Here is a 16,517-nt window from a genome sequence, read left to right on the forward strand (position 1 = left end):
TTTTTCATATTTGCAACATAAGCTCCTGGACGTGTTTTAGGACATATTTATAATGTTTTTGGGTTTTGTAAAGCCCTTAAGTTTTATTCTAGAAGTTATTTTCTAGCAAGTTTTATTTTTCTGCAACCCTTTGAGATTTTTTGAGAGCTTTTGGGAGAGAGATCTGAACTGCATTGAGAGAAGAATTCTTGAACTCCCTCTTTACTCTTTTAATTTCAATTGCTTATTATTCAGAATTATGTCTTGTTCTTCATTCAACATGTCAGAGTAGTTTGCTTGTTAGGTTCAGGGTTTTTCACAGGGATTTTATGATTTATTAGATCTGTTTATTTATGATTCATTATCTTTCTAGATCTTCATTTTAGGTTGTTCTTCACATTAATTCTTGATTGATCACCTAGATTTAATACTTTAGGAAAATAAATTGATATGAGAATATAATTGATTTTCCTGATAAAACCTTTTGATGAGCAAAATTACTTCTTGCAAAGAGATTTGATTTAGTAATTTTGTGAACAATCTAAACCTGTTTTCAAAACTGATTTTTAACCTAGAATTTTACAAAGAAATTTGGATTTTCTGGTTTTAAATTTAGATAATATTTGCAGTGAGAACTGATTTATTCTACAAAAGTGTTTAGAGTTCTAGATCTGTTCTTAATTGCTTGAATCCTATTTATTTCTTGATTTAATAATTTGTAATCTCCTGAGAAATTCCCTAGGCCTAACTTTTTGATCCTTGAATTTACAACAGCTTTTATTTATTATTTTGCATTGTTTATTTTAATTCAAATTAATTTGTTTAGCTTAATTACAAAACTCTATAATTTATTGTGTAATCTAGAGTCCTTGTGGAATTCGACCCCTAAGTATTACAATGACCTCTTAATTTGAGAGAGTAGCTCTAGGGTAAATTTGAGCATATCACCTGCTATGATTTCCGAGTAGTGTAGTAAATTTTCTAGGGATGGGATAGATGATTTTGTGTTCTTGATCGGTTAGGATGTCTTAGTTGATTGTATATGTTAAATAGATTTCCTTCTAGATTGGTATTCTTAATACTGTCAACAAACCGAGAGGGTGAGATTAGATCTAAGGTGTTTTACCACCGAGAGGTGTAGATGAGATGCTTGAATCAACCAATGCTAGAGGTTTACTCACTTAGCCTAAGAGATTAGATGAGTAAGGGGTTTACTGACAATAATGAATCGGTTCTTAATGCCTGCTTGGTCATGTTTCTCCAACGAGAGTTGGGTAGGGGAGTGATCAAGGTTGATTGTTTCTATCACGAGAGTGTTTTAACAAGATTTTAGAGACTCATTGTCTAGGAAATATTTGCTTGAGGCATGTAAGACATCTGTACTGGTTAGGAATACTTAGGATTCGATTACCCCATCCTTAGAAGCTTTCGTATTTTAATTGCTTGCATTTATATTCATCACTCAATCCCTTACCCGAACAGGTACACGATCACCTGCTTCGAGTAACCCCTCGAGTTGTTCATACCTTCTTTGCTTACTCGATCACCCCACCCGATCATGTACTCGAATGCTTGCATCGAGTGCTTAGGTCGTGTGGTTCCTTGTTTATATTCTTTTCTTTTATTATTTTAGGATTGTTAGACAAAACCCCATTATTGCTTGGCTTGACTTGCATTGTTCTGATTGCATCCTTCCTGCTAGCATAAACAACCATTTGGATTGATAACCCTTTGTACTACAACTGCATAGGGAATTGATACCCTGGGTGAAAAACCTGTTATCAGTTACATCAAGGGAGATCGGACGAAACATATATTGCCTAAGTTCTTCTTCACACATGTACTACAAAAGGCCGGAGAAGTTTAAGTGGTGCAAGTTCCATCCTGCGACAATTCAGCCGATCTCTTCACCAAGTCATTACCGACATCAACTTTCAGGAAGCTCAAGCATCAGATTGGGATGCGCAGACTTAAGGACTTTTAGTGATGCTTAGAACAGGGGGTGTAATACGTGTTGTACTCTTTTTCCTTCACCATGGTGTTGTCCCAATGGGTTTTCCTGGTAAGTTTTTAATGAGGCAGCATCCCAAAGCGTATTATGATGATCTCTTAGCATTTGAACGGTTATGTCATCCAAGGGGGAGTGTTGTAAACCATTGAAGATGAATCTCCATAACTGGCCCATACATGTCCAAATCCACAAGGTCCAACATCCTATCTCTTCTTATTTAATGTCGGTTTAGGGCTTTGTGTACTACTATATATATGTACTCTTATTCGATTGATAAAGATATATAATACAACACAAGAGAATACAACCTCTAGTTTCTCTATTTTCATAACAATTGATTTTTTTTTTAATCATTTTTAAATTCTCACTAAGTGAGGATTAAAATTTGTTTTCTTTTATTTTTTTTTAATCCTGGCCCAATGGGAATCGTAAAGACACCAAGACATTTCACATTTATATATTTGAACTAAATTCTTGGGAGTTCAGATTATAAATTGTTAACGAATATTATGAAGTGTGTGAATTAAATCTTTAACCATCCCAATTATTTCGGGTCAACTTTCAAAAAGAAATATATGTACACCAAAAGTTCAACTTCGTTTACTTGATTATTATTATCTGTGTAGTGTAGCCTAAGATTTCAGATGAAACATCAATTTCTTTTTGCATGTGGTGACATGAAATCTTTTATTAACCGAAAGATTTCAGATGAAAACATATATACATTATATTAATCTCCTATAATCAGATGTGCATGACTTTTCTTAGACTATAGTCAAAAGTAATTGGTCTTCCACATGGACTAGTGTGAGTACGTAATTTGAGTTGGGTTGCTGGGGATGGTGAAGAAATCCAGTTCTGGACCGATAAATGGTTGACTACCAAACCCTTGGTAATATGTGATATACATTACAAGAAAACACTACGATTTTCTACGAATTTTCCTACGAAAATATTAGGAGGAATATTTTCCTTCGGAAAGCCTTCTAAATGTTTAGAAAAAAAACCGGTCGAAGGAAATATGAAAGAACGTTCTTACGCAAAAAGGCATGAGTAACGAGAAGGTTATTTCCTTCGAAAATCCGCCGACAACTAATTTTGAAGGGCAATTCGAAGGAAAAGCAAAAGAATGTTAAAGGATAATTAGGGGAAGGAATTCAGAAAGATTATTACCTTTAATTTTCCTACGCAACTTCTCACGAAGGAAGAGTCGAAGGAAATATGAAGGAAAACGTATAGTTTCCTTCAAATTTTCTACGATATTAAATGTCGGCATAAGGATAAGGAGAAGAAGGATTGCGATAGGATAGTTGATAATGTCGGCATGCAAAAACAAAACCTAGTGGGCAATCAATTGGGATGGTGGTTGGAATAGAAACTTTTCGGTAGGAAAGTGGAATGAAACTGATAGGAAATTTTTCCTATAAAAGTCATTCACTGCCTATCTAAAATCCCACACATATTAAGCATTCTCGATCCTAGCTATTATTATTAAAAAAAATTTGGTTCTACGCATCAAACTTTTCCCATTTTTTTCCAAAAAATGAATACTTTTCGCACGTGATTGGACAACGAAAGATATTATCCGAACGGAATGCTTACGAGGGAATATGCAGCAGGACTCACCAAATTTATGGACGTCGCTATGAATCAGGATAGCTGCTTAAGAAGTAGTAAGATGTTATGCCCATGTCCATCTTGTAATAATAATAATAACTTCATTGACAAAGATTTAGTTTGGGGACATATTTATAGTCTTGGAATTATGTCGGGTTACAAAGCATGGTTTTATCATGGGGAAACTGATGCTTACAATGTGGGTAGTGCAAGAGAAAATGTGTCGGAAAGGGTAGAAGAACCTAGATTGGGGGAAGAAGATGTAGGAACGGTTCAAATGGTTCATGATGCACATAGAGAAAATGTCCATGAATTTGTAGAACCTGGAAATAGAGTAGAAGAACCAAATATAGAAGCAAAAAGATTTTACGATATGCTAGATGCATCAAAGAGTCAATTATATGAAGGTTGTAAGGAAGGACATTCTCCATTATACGCCGCAACTAGGATGATGAATATAAAGACGGACTATAATTTGTCAGAAGATTGTGTAGATGCTTGGGCAGATTTTGTTAAAGATATTTTGCAAGAAGACAACATCTCGTCGGCTTCTTATAATGAAATTGAGAAGCTTGTTGCTGATCTTATTTTGCCATATCAGATGATCGATGTTTGTATCAACAACTGTATGATTTATTGGCAATCAGACGCAAACTATTTAGCTTGCACTTTTGTGGAAAACCTCGGTTTCATAATACTAGTGGAAGGTCTCGAGTAGCGTTTAAGCGTATGTGGTAATTGCCAGTAGCCGATCGGTTGAAAAGATTATATCAAGCAGAGCAGACAGCTGCCGCTATGAGATGGCACCAAGAGCATTCAACCAAAGACGAGATTGCACATCCCTCAGACGCAGAGGCATGGAAACATTTCCAGAGACTTTATCCCAGTTTTTCAGAAGAAAGTAAGAATATCTACCTTGGTTTCAACCCGTTTGGAAAGCATGGACGACAATATTCCTTGTGGCCAGTTATTCTCACACCTTATAATTTGCCTCCGTCTTTGTGCATGAAGAGAGAGTTTCTATTTCTGTCTATTCTTGTTCCTGGTCCAGAACACCCAAAGAGATCCCTTGATGTCTTCTTACAACCTTTGATTCATGAGCTACAGGTTCTATGGGAGCACGGAGTTCAAGCCTATGATGTCTCCTGGCAGCAAAATTTTACGATGCATGTGGTGCTAATGTGAACTATTAGCGATTTTCCAGCATACGGAATGTTATCAGGATGGACAACGCATGGGCGATTATCATGCCCGTACTATCAAGATAGTACATATGCATTTCAGTTAAAACATGGAAGGAAGAAAAGGTTGTTTTGACTGTCACAGACGTTTCCTACATAGGTCACATCCTTACCGCCGTAACAAAATGTTCAAGAAAAATCGAGTAGTTTCAGATGGTCCACCGCCTGAGCCAGATGGTGAAAATATATTGATGCGACTTAGGGATTTTGGAGTGGAAAAGAGAACATATTGCGGTGGGAGTGTGCATAATCCAGTAGATGGTTATGGAGAGTTTCACAATTGGCACAAACATCGTATTTTTTGGGAGTTGCCTTATTGGAAAAATCTCTTGTTGAGACACAATCTAGATGTCATGCACATTGAGAAGAATGTCTTTGACAACTTGATGAATACAGTTTTAAATGTCCCAGGGAAGTCAAAAGACAATGTGAAATGGAGACTAGACTTGCCTTCAATATCCAATCGGCCTCATTTACATGTCTTACCAAGTGGAAGAGGTCCAATCCCAAGATTCAGATTAGATGGAGATGCTAAGGATGCTTTTTTAGGTGGATTATTCAGAAAGTAAAATTTCCTGATGGATATGCTTCCAACCTACGAAACTATGTTGACAACCAAGAAGGTAGATTATCAGGGATGAAAAGTCATGATTGCCATGTATTTATGCAATGGTTATTACCTTTTGCATTTGTCAACCTCCTCCCCAAGAACGAACATGAAGCTATCGCAGGTACAATTATTTTCTTTTTATATTAAATTTTTTGATAACACAACTATATATACATATATTGATGTATTGGTTTTTTTATAACGTAGGGATTAGTGCTTTTTCAGAGACCGTTGTACAAGATCACCTACGCCAGCTGGTATCCGACAATTATCTGAAAACATACATGTTCTTATATTTAATCTGGAAAAAATATTTCCAACGTCTTTCTTCGATGTAGTGGATTATCTTCCAATACATCGTCCCAGAGTGGCGGAACTGGGGGGCCCTGTTCAGTATAGGTGGATGTACCCATTCGAAAGATTCATGTTTCACTTGAAAAAGAAGGTGAAGAATTTAAGCAAAGTGGAAGGTTCTATTATTGATCAAAGCATCAATGAAGAAAGATCTAACTTTGCTGCCCACTACTTTCCACCAAGTGTTCAAACAAAGAGTAGAAAACCAAACTGTTACGATGACGGTGGAGAAAAACCACATTACATAACCAAAGTTCCAGATATATTCTCACAAATTGGGCGGTTAAGTGGGAAACCAACTAAGCGGTGGCTTACTGAAATTGAAGTAAAACACTTGCATACCTACATTTTGTTGAACTGTGAGGAACTATGGTCATATGAGAGGTATTTTTAAGTTAGAAAATTTAACTTACTTGTTTAATTATTTGTATTTATTTTATATATATTGTATGTCCAGGATTTATCTCCAGCAGTTGCGAACAGCTTATCCACATTATGATGAGGATACTATTGCCACCAAAAAAAACAGAATGAGTTTGTACAGTGGATGAAATTTTATGTGAGTATTTTGAATAAGTAAGTAACTTCTTGTTGAGTGACATGATACTTAATGGACTACTTTTGATACAGGTGCACACATGCAACAATAGAGGTGAACGATTACACACCTGGTTAGAAGAGTTGGTAGATGGTCCATTACCGCTTGCACAAATTTCACCGACTTACTATACACGTGGATATGCATTCAAAGTGTTCTGCGAGAGAGAGAGCAGAACAACGATCAACTCCGGGATTAGTACCCAAGCTGGTAATATAATATATTACGGTGTTTTGCAGGAGATTTTGGAGATTGAGTTCCGAGGAGTACTTAATTTGAAATACATAGTTTTCATGTGTGATTGGTATGATCCATCGATCGGGAGGGGAGTACGTTTAGATAAATTTGGGGTAACTGCAGTAAGAACGTCAAGGAAAATTGATAGATATGACCCTTTCATTCTCGCATCCCAAGGAGACCAAGTATGTTACATCCCCTATCCTCGCATTACCAAAAAACAATATTTGTGGGTTACTGTTACGCAAATAAGCCCAATAGGAAGTACGCGGAGTAATAGATAATGGCCCTTTGCAACAAACATATGTAGGGAACATATTTTCTGTTGAACATAATCATGATGATACGGTCCCAGGAGAATTAGAAGAAGAGATCATCATTGATGATATTTTGGAAGTTTCTGAAGAAGAGGTTGGCGAGTTTGATGACGAGTTTGATTCCGCTTCATCTGAATATTCATCCGATTCGGAGTAAACCAAAGTGAATGTAAGTAAAAAAAAAATTGTACTTACATTCTTTAATTTAATTGGAATTTTATAATTCAATATATATATATATAACTTACAAAAGATTACACACATAAAAATTTTACTTTACTACTTAATTAAAATGGAAATTTTTTATTTTTTTGTGATAGAAATATCACTAAAAAATAACGAAGAAGACAATTTTGGGAATTGGGCATTTAAAGAAACAATTTTGTAATGGAGTTTTATCAAAACCGATTTTTGATAATGGGCTTTAACAAAAAGAATTTTTGTTAATGGGCTATATGCCAACTTTAGCAAAAAATGATGGAAGTAAAAACCCTAGATACTCAGTCTTGATTTTCACTTATTCACCTCCTACACAGAGCCGCAGTGAGTTCCCTTGCGACTTCGCTTTGTTTCTCATTGATTTTAACTCCAAAAATTTACATTTCACTGCTCAAACACCATAATTCCTTCTGCCCTAGATCATGGTTACCCGCAAAGCACCGAGTGAAAGGATGACTGGCAGCCTCTCGTGGTCTCCGCCGAGAGATCCACAGTTTACGGTAAGTATTTCTAATCAACTACTTGAACAGCAACTGTAATTTTCAAGTTTTACAATGTTGGTAACTTTGCTTACATTTTTTTTTCAAGAGCATTCTACGGCCTCAGTTTTGTTGCAGAACTAAACAACTATATTATAATTGATAGATAATTTTTCATTCTAGGGGAAAGCTCTTGATTTTTAATTTGTTAATGGGCAGAACTTGTAGTTTTCGACCTGGATGCTCATAGTCATACTCATTGTTTATGTTTTCGGCTAATTTGTGTTCTCTCTTATTGGTTTTTTTTTTGAGTCAATTGTACTAAAAACTTTCTATTGTTCGATGTTTCGAAAGCATGTCCAGATACTTTATTTGGTGAGTCAATTAATATTTGGAGTCAATTCATCTTACAATTATATTTTGTGTTATAAATTTTCAGGAGAATACTTGACAGCACTACGAACGTTTCATGGCAGAACAGCAGCACCGTTATGATAGCAACACACCAAGCTACTCCTTAAACGATTCCCCAATTTTTATGCAAAGTCGCCGCAATCAACACACCGGTAACGGTAGTGAACCAAATGAGTCAAATTCACCACCAGATGAGAATGAAGAAGCTGTTGTCCCTATTCTTGCGGATGTAAACGATTTGCTAAGTGCTCCAGGACGCACACACCTCCCAGTTCTATGTCCAGACCGTCAAGGAACAACAACATGGTAACCGTTTACAACTTGTACTTGCCTTCAGATTTTGGAAGATATCAAACAGTTTATGACTCAATTGTTGGTCAATTACATTGCAGGTTTAGACATCACAAGACCGGTAAGATTATGAAGCAGATCCTAAAGATGCTGAAATCTGATCTCCCAAAGTCATATCCAACCTATCGGTCTCTCCCACCAGAAATTAAAAACCGATGGTTCCGAGCATTTGCGGTAAGTATATGCTTTCTTTGTATACGTTTTAAGTAATATAATTGGTACATGCTTTCTAATTAATCATTCGACTTGATACTGCAAGAGTTCAACTGGGACCCAAGCACTACAGATTATGTTCGCACACACTACACTAAGCAAGCAAAAGCATCTTTTAAAGAAAATGTCCGAGACTTGAAGGTATCATGGAAGGAAAAAGGTGCTGACAACTTACCAGAATGGATGAAGGCAAAGAAAAATCTATTTGATGGTTACATCAAGATGTGGACAGATGAAAAGGCCATTGAGGTTGCAGCACAAAACTCTACAAATCGGGGAAGTAAAATAGGTGGTTTAGGGGTTGCTAAACACAACAACGGTGCAAAAACATATGAACGACGTTGGGATGAGATGGTAAGTAATTCTGTTAATATTTTTCAAGTTTCATTGTCTTGATCGGTTGTGATTTATCAAATGCATAGTACACGCCTCTGGTTTTATAATTGTGTGTGCTCATTTTTGAATTCACTTCAGTTCAGTTTTACAATTTGATCATCACCTATTGCTTATGCTTCTATTACTAAATAATGTTTCTGTTTTGTAAGACAATTGAACTAGGAACAGAGCCTAATATGATTCATTTCATGGAACACACACTTAGACAAGAAGACCAGAACCATAAGCGATATGAAAACAAAACATTATCTTGATTTGGCTTCGACTCAGATGGAGCTTATCCAATCTCAGCGCCAACCTGATGGTGATGCTTCGGTTCAGCCAGTGCCTCTTACACGAGAGGAGATTAACTCTATTATGCGTAGTGTAAGTTACTCTTACACAACTACTTATTAACTCTTTCATTTTCAGATAATGCTCGGCTTCTACAATCTCTATCCAATGAGATTAATTTACATGTTTTGGCTTTTATTTATAGGTTGTACCGAAGGTTAGAGGAAAACATTATGGCTTTGGTAACCTGGTTGATGATGAATGCCCTTCTTTGTCTTCAGCTCCACAACAGATTCCTAAATTACAAGAGGAGATTCAAACTTTGAAGGCTTGCAATGAGGAGAAAGACGCTCAGATCAAATATCTCATGGAATGCAACAAACGGATCCTAGACCGGTTTCCTGATATACGACCACCTACCTACATGGTACCACCAACCGTCGAAGATGATGATGACACGACCCAACCTTGATCGTCTCTTTATTAATCTAGTGAAAAGTTGTAAATTGTATGGATTGTATGTATTGTAATACTGTTTTTTGGAGGCATGAAGTATCTTTTGGTAACATTTTATTTCTAAATTTGAATTTATAAAAATGCAAAACAAATTGGAAACAGGAAAAAAATAATTAGTTGGGGGTTTGATACAGGAACAAGTTTTGGTAGAAAAATAATGAAGTTTTTGAAGGAAAATAGAATTACATTTTCGAAGGTATCTAGACAGAAAATTTCGAAGAAAAATATAATGAAAAGTTTGGTAGGAAAAATGTGAGAACATTTCATAGGAAAAAACGAAGGACACTTATTCCTTCCAATATATTGAAGGAAAATGGATGCAACTGCCCTTCCCCTTTCTTTCATCTTTCCTACGAGTTTCCCTTCGATAGTTGTTTGGTAGGGATTTCGAAAGATATTTCCTTCCAAATACTCACTAATATTGATTTCCTTCGGGCTATTACCTCCTTCCTTTTTCGTAGGAAAATAGTGAGAAAAAAACTGTTTCCTACGAAGATCTTTCGATTTTTTCGGTAGGAAAACGTATTGTTTTCTTGTAGTGATACCGGAAGTTGATGGGGAGGCTGGAACCCAAGACTTATAGAGAGATGGAACAAGCTGAGAGCTAGCACGTACTCCGCCATATATATCAGAGAACAGTTGCAGCTTGTAGCAAAAGTATTAGATCATGTTATGGGCAAGGGTGATGCAGACATATATTTATTCTGGGGTATTATTGAGACTAATAATTAAGTTAGGGGTATCTAAATAAATTTTACACTATTTATTTAAGAAAATAAAAAAAAAATTAGAGTGGAGCACGCGCTACACCCAAACTCTACGTGCGTCCGCCACTGATCCAAGGGGCTAAGGACTTAATATTGTGGGAAAAATGTTCAGGTGAGGATTTACAATGAAGATAGCCTACTCGTTTTTAACACGTGATAGCTCACCTAGGAAGGAGATGGGTGTAGAAACTGGGTTTCACACAATGAATTTGTTTGAAGGCAGAAACAAATTCAATAAAACTTTCCTTCTAAAAAATCGGATCAAAGCTAAGAAGCAAAATGAATTGAAATCTCTTGAGGAAGAAGTTAGGGTTTTCTCTCAAGAAAACTGAAGAATTAGGGTTTTTGTATTAATTGTTGGATACCTTACAAGGAGGGGATACCTCTATATTTATATGAATGCATTGATTACAAGATAATTCTATTTTTCTTAAATTTAGGAGGCGGTCTCGGAGGTCGATCGAGTGACTTTGTTGGGCTTCTGTTTATAGGTCCCTTTAGTTGGCCCAAAGGGGGGAGTTCCTCGGTTTAGTTGTGCAGAGTTACTCGGTTTACCTTTGGTTTAGGTTGGTATTGCGTTGGTGCTAAATCATGCACTAACAATGGAGAAGTTTTTTCATCGAGTATGCAAAGTTATGGCACCGGAGCTAGTGAGACTGTTTCTTTGGTTGGTGGTGCACTAAGTGATAATGACGAATGTTTTGAGCACAAAAGATACTTATGTGACACAATGTCACGTCTGTAAAGGTGGGACTATAGGGTATCTACTATGGTTTATATATAGTTTAGGAGAGAGGAGTTCAACGAAGTTAGAAATTGAATCGAAAATAATAGTTAGATATTTCAAAACAGGGATTAGTAATTCTCGTCCGCTGTTTTTGGTAATACGTTTGTGCTATAATTTTTTATCACAAGACTCCGTTGTCCGTATTTTTCATTTGTACAAAGAAAACTATGCATTCTCGTTACCTTTAAATTTTAATATGTTTTATTCTAACCTAGAGTCGGTGAACTCGATTATCTTAGAAAATATTAGAGGGTATGTGTACCCATGAAATGTTCTTGTTGAACTTGAATATTTCTAATAAGAAAAAAGAATATAATTTACAAATCGATTGATTAATATTAGTACTAATTATCGATCTCTCCTATAGCCGCACTACCCATGCCGTGAACCACGTTTTGGCATGCTCGACTTTATTTGTAACCGAAATATATGATAAAATAGATGCCACTAATACACGAAAATATATGTTATTTATTCAGCAAAAGGATATAAGTAGTATGATCTCGCGCACAGCTCAATTCAATATAGAAACATATATATTATCCGAAAGAGAAATAACAACGATGATTTTGTCATATATTAGATCTAACTCTTGCAAAACAAATTTTTGTAACAATTCATATTGGACAAGGCTGTTTTTCCGTAGTTGAAAAGCTGCAAATTGGCCAAATAATAGTATTCATAAACTTTTCTTTTAAGTTCGACGAATTTGGATTCTTTTTTAAACAAACGATCTCATCAATTAATTAATTTTTTTTTTATGGACAGATAATTTCTTACCACCAAGGCGCCAACTAAGTTGTACGTTCGTAAGTTATAACCATATACTTTTAGATATTACCAGCTAATTTGAACAATGATGAAAATTAAGTTTTATTAATAATCGAATCTTATCTATAAAAAACAATTAGTCAACTCATCGGAACCTACATATTTCTCTCCTATTGAAAACCTTCAGATTTCTCTCCTAATGAAAACCCTATAAATACCCACTAAACACTTAACATTTCTCTCCACCAATCTCAAACAAACTTAAACTCACTAATACTTCTTAAGCCTTTTCAACTCCACAAACAAATGGCTCCAAGAACCTCCCTTGCACTCTTCCTTTCCCTCAACCTCCTCTTCTTCACTTACACCACTGCGACTACAGGGACTTGTCCTAATGATACCCTTAAGGTCGCTCTTTGCGCAAATGTTCTCAAGCTAGTGGACATAACAGTGGGAACCCCACCTGTACAGCCATGCTGCACTCTCATCCAAGGCTTGGCTGACCTTGAGGCCGCAGCCTGCCTCTGCACTTTGGTCAAGGTTAACGTTCTTGGAATCAACCTTAACCTTCCCATCGATCTCACCGTACTCCTCAATGTTTGCGGTAGAACAGCTCCAGCGAACTACCAGTGCTTGTAAGTTGAATAGTTATAAACATACCTATAAACTGAACGAATAATACAGTTGATGTTTTGTTTTATTTACGTTCTCATGCAATAATAATGGATAATGGGGTTGTCTGTGTGTAATCGGCAAGTTTGCACTCCTTTGTTTCATTGTTCCTCCATTTCTTCTTTGTAACTTTGTCTTCCGGATATGATTAATAAAAGTATGAATCGATGTCGTCGTCTATATGCCTATCTTAAAAACTATGGTGACATTATACTATATCACTACAAAAACATGTCCTTATTAAGTATTTCGTTGTAAACATTAAGACATGTAACATCAGTCCATTGCTGCCAAAAAGGAATCTGATTAATAAAAGTATCAAACTAGAAAAGGTATTTCTGCAAAATTGGATCTAGGAACTATATTCTGATGTTATAGAAGTATACTTAGAACATAGTACTCAAAATATATTTTGGCACAGAAATTAGACTTTGCCAAATACCAAAGTATTTAAAGTAATCAAGTAACTACTAAAAGGGAGAAATCATAAAGCAATCGACTTTTGGCTTGACTTGGGACGTAATCATTCAATCTTTACTGAAATCAAAACAATTTGTACAATGAAATTGATACATTCGCGACTCAAGCCGTCTCATCAACTAAATCTTTAGAGTGACGGCTTGAGTCGCCAATGTCAATAACTTGAACACAAACAATCTTTTAATACTTTCCTGGCTAAGCACTTGCCACAGAGACAAATGTATGAATTGTATTTGTATGGTAACATCTAGAGTTTCCAACTACAAATTGGGACTCAGAACACAGTTTTGCTTGGCTAACTAGAAAATTTCGAGTAAAATAACCGCTAGACAAGTTCAACTTCAACTCCACCTATTACAAGGAATTCAATATTTTCAAGTAATCACATTATGTATTCATTCATCAGCTAAAACAGAGAAAAAAACAAACAAATTGAAACTTAACTACCGCTCCCGTGAAAAAAAAAAACTACCACTCGCTTTGCTAAATCAACTCTGTCATGTAAAGTTCACCGGAAATCAAATCTATATCAAGATTTAATAAGTGATTGATTATGCAAATATTGGAAATCAAAACTCTATCAAGATTTAATTTGATGTTATATAGTGAAGTTAAACAATATTTATAAACTAACAGTAGTATCATCTTTCATCTAGAGATGGCGCATCATCTAGAAATTAAAACTTAAAAGTAGTAACAAACCAAATATTTTTTTTTCTAAATTATTACGTGAAGAAACAATATATATCAGATGAAGTGATAAATCATTTTTTTTTTCGTTTTCAACACTAATCACGCGTTGTGTTCTAATTAAATAGTCTTCACATATAAACATGTACTTCTTTCTTAGTTACAAACCTGTACTTCTTGAGTAAGTTTCTGCGTTTGAGCTCCGCATAAGCATCGACAAGAGAAACATCCTTCTCAAGAAGATGCTGAAAATCTAAGATGACTTTCCTCGGTGAATCTTCCACTTCTTTACTGAGCTTATCGACTAGATCCACCAATGCAGTGATCCTGAAGATCGTAGCGTCGAGACGGTCCAAGATGCATCTTGTTTTTAAAGATGTATCTTTTGCTCTTATGATAGCATCGTGAAGAACTTGCATCCAAGAGCAGCCCCTTTCACAACCTCACTAATTGGCATTCTTTTTAGACTAATGAATAGTGACTAGGAGGAAATTAGCAATTTAGCTCTCGGGATTAATGTATGAAGGAATTATGTACATGCATGGATTCTTTTGTCAACAAAGCGAGTTGTTTTGAAAGAACTGTACGAAAGATTGAAGACTAGAGACGTTGACTTAATTAGACTAAGAGGTATGGGTCGACGACTCTCTTTCTTTCTAGGTAAAAGCCGATTTTGAATTTTACTGTATATACATAATCCAAGTGTTTTTGTTATATAACAGTAAATATCATTAAAAACGAATTGTTTAGGAATTACATCAAGTTAAAGTTAAACCTATGGCTTTTGTAACCTTGCCAAAAAAAAAAAAAGAGAGTAAAAAACAAGAGTTACAAATAATATGAAGACACAGCTTGTAGTCATTAAATCATGAAGGATAAGGAAATAATTTTATCGTTGACTTGCACGAAAATATCCAGAAAAGCTCTTAACCATGATTCCATGAAGGAGAAGGAATAACACACAACTAAGCATGCATCTTAATTAAGTGGAAACCATTATTGAAAACTTGTATGTTTAAGTGGAAACCATTATATAAATATACTAGATCTGAACCGCGGGGCTATTTTTTATTTTTTAATTAATATTTTTAAAATTTAATGTTATTCTATATTTTTAAAAATAGGAAATATTAATATATTTTGTTTTTGATATTATGGGTTCGTCGTATTTCGATCGTTAATTAGTTAGTGTAAGATTGTATTATTTTTTATACATCAAATTTATCGTCCGTGAGTTTAAGTTATAATATTTATCAAAGTGAATTAGTAAGTTTTTGTTTTTTCGTGATGTTGTTTTTTTTTAAAACAAAGTAAGTAGAACTTATATGTATAAGAAACTAATCTATATATATATATATATATATATATATTTATTTATACTTTGTGCTTTTTTATATTATCGTATCCTTTTTTAATTTATAAAGTATATAGCTAATCTGAATACTAAATTATTTAACATATTAATAATAAAGATTATATAATTTTAGTAATAAATAATAATAAACCTGCAAATTTTATTAAAAGCTTATGATTTATAAAATTCTACCTTGCTAAATCTATTTTCTTTAGATTGAAATGAAATATTTATACCCACCCCCACCCGCAAACTTTAAGTTAACCAACAAACAATTGACAAAAATAGGGACAATCCCCTTTATAATAAAACGGAAGTACACAACATTGTTTTGTAGACTATATAATTTTAATAAGTTAGTTACAAATAAGTTATACATTAATGATAGATTAATTGTTTACAAATAGGTTATACCGAAAATCTTAAAGAGAATTTTTCTAAAGAATCATATCATCTAACTTAACATATTCATTTCCTTTAATAAATTATTCATCAAATGAAATCTTTTGATATCTAACTTAACATATTAATTTGTTAATTATCCTTATACTTCACCTCTCATTTTTAAATTAATAATTATTAAATTATGAAGAGATTTTCATTTTCATAGTTTTGAATATTTTATAATTCACACTTTTATATTTCTTAATTTATAATTTTGGCTATCGGAATATGATTGATGTCAATAGTTTACTAGATTATCAAAGTGAAAATGATAAATGTTTAAAAGTTCATAGTTTAGAAGAAACTGTTGTTACTATTCTTCATGATGAAGTCAAAGAAGATATTATGGTATTTTTATAACCAATTACACGTAAAGAAGTAACTATCACGTGTAAGACGCTCTACAATTTTTTAATACAATTTGAGAAAAAAAAACACAAAAAGTTTTTGATGCAATGAAAAAGATTATAGAAGAGTTTTAACAAGAATGCAAATTCAAAAATAGGCAAACAACAATAGAGCCATATTTCACTAAATTTTATATATATATATATATATATATATTTAGTTTATATCATTATTAATTTATGATATTGATGGGACTATATTTTTACATAGGATTTCAAAAAAAAGTATTATCTTATCATTTTATCGAATTATGTCTTTTTTTACACCGGTCCAACTCAGGACTGGAAAAATTTATTAATTTATAGCGAGTATTAATTTA

General features: G+C 34.3%; 2 pseudogenes across 2 annotated transcripts; both read left to right on the plus strand.

Annotated features, from left to right (window-relative positions):
- The first annotated feature begins 3,451 nt into the window (after nucleotides 1–3,451).
- On the plus strand, nucleotides 3,452–7,121 carry LOC147940332 (uncharacterized; annotated as a pseudogene). The gene is made up of 4 exons (XR_015563210.1): nucleotides 3,452–5,585; nucleotides 5,671–6,196; nucleotides 6,270–6,371; nucleotides 6,443–7,121. The product of XR_015563210.1 is annotated as an uncharacterized LOC147940332 (transcript).
- Nucleotides 7,122–12,380: 5,259 nt separating this feature from the next.
- On the plus strand, nucleotides 12,381–13,002 carry LOC109126038 (putative lipid-binding protein AIR1B pseudogene; annotated as a pseudogene). The gene has a single exon (XR_015563209.1). The product of XR_015563209.1 is annotated as a putative lipid-binding protein AIR1B pseudogene (transcript).
- Nucleotides 13,003–16,517: the final 3,515 nt, after the last annotated feature.

The sequence above is a fragment of the Camelina sativa genome, chromosome 8 (assembly GCF_030686135.1).
Source record: "Camelina sativa cultivar CO46 ecotype springtype chromosome 8, ASM3068613v1".
Lineage (NCBI taxonomy): Eukaryota > Viridiplantae > Streptophyta > Magnoliopsida > Brassicales > Brassicaceae > Camelina > Camelina sativa.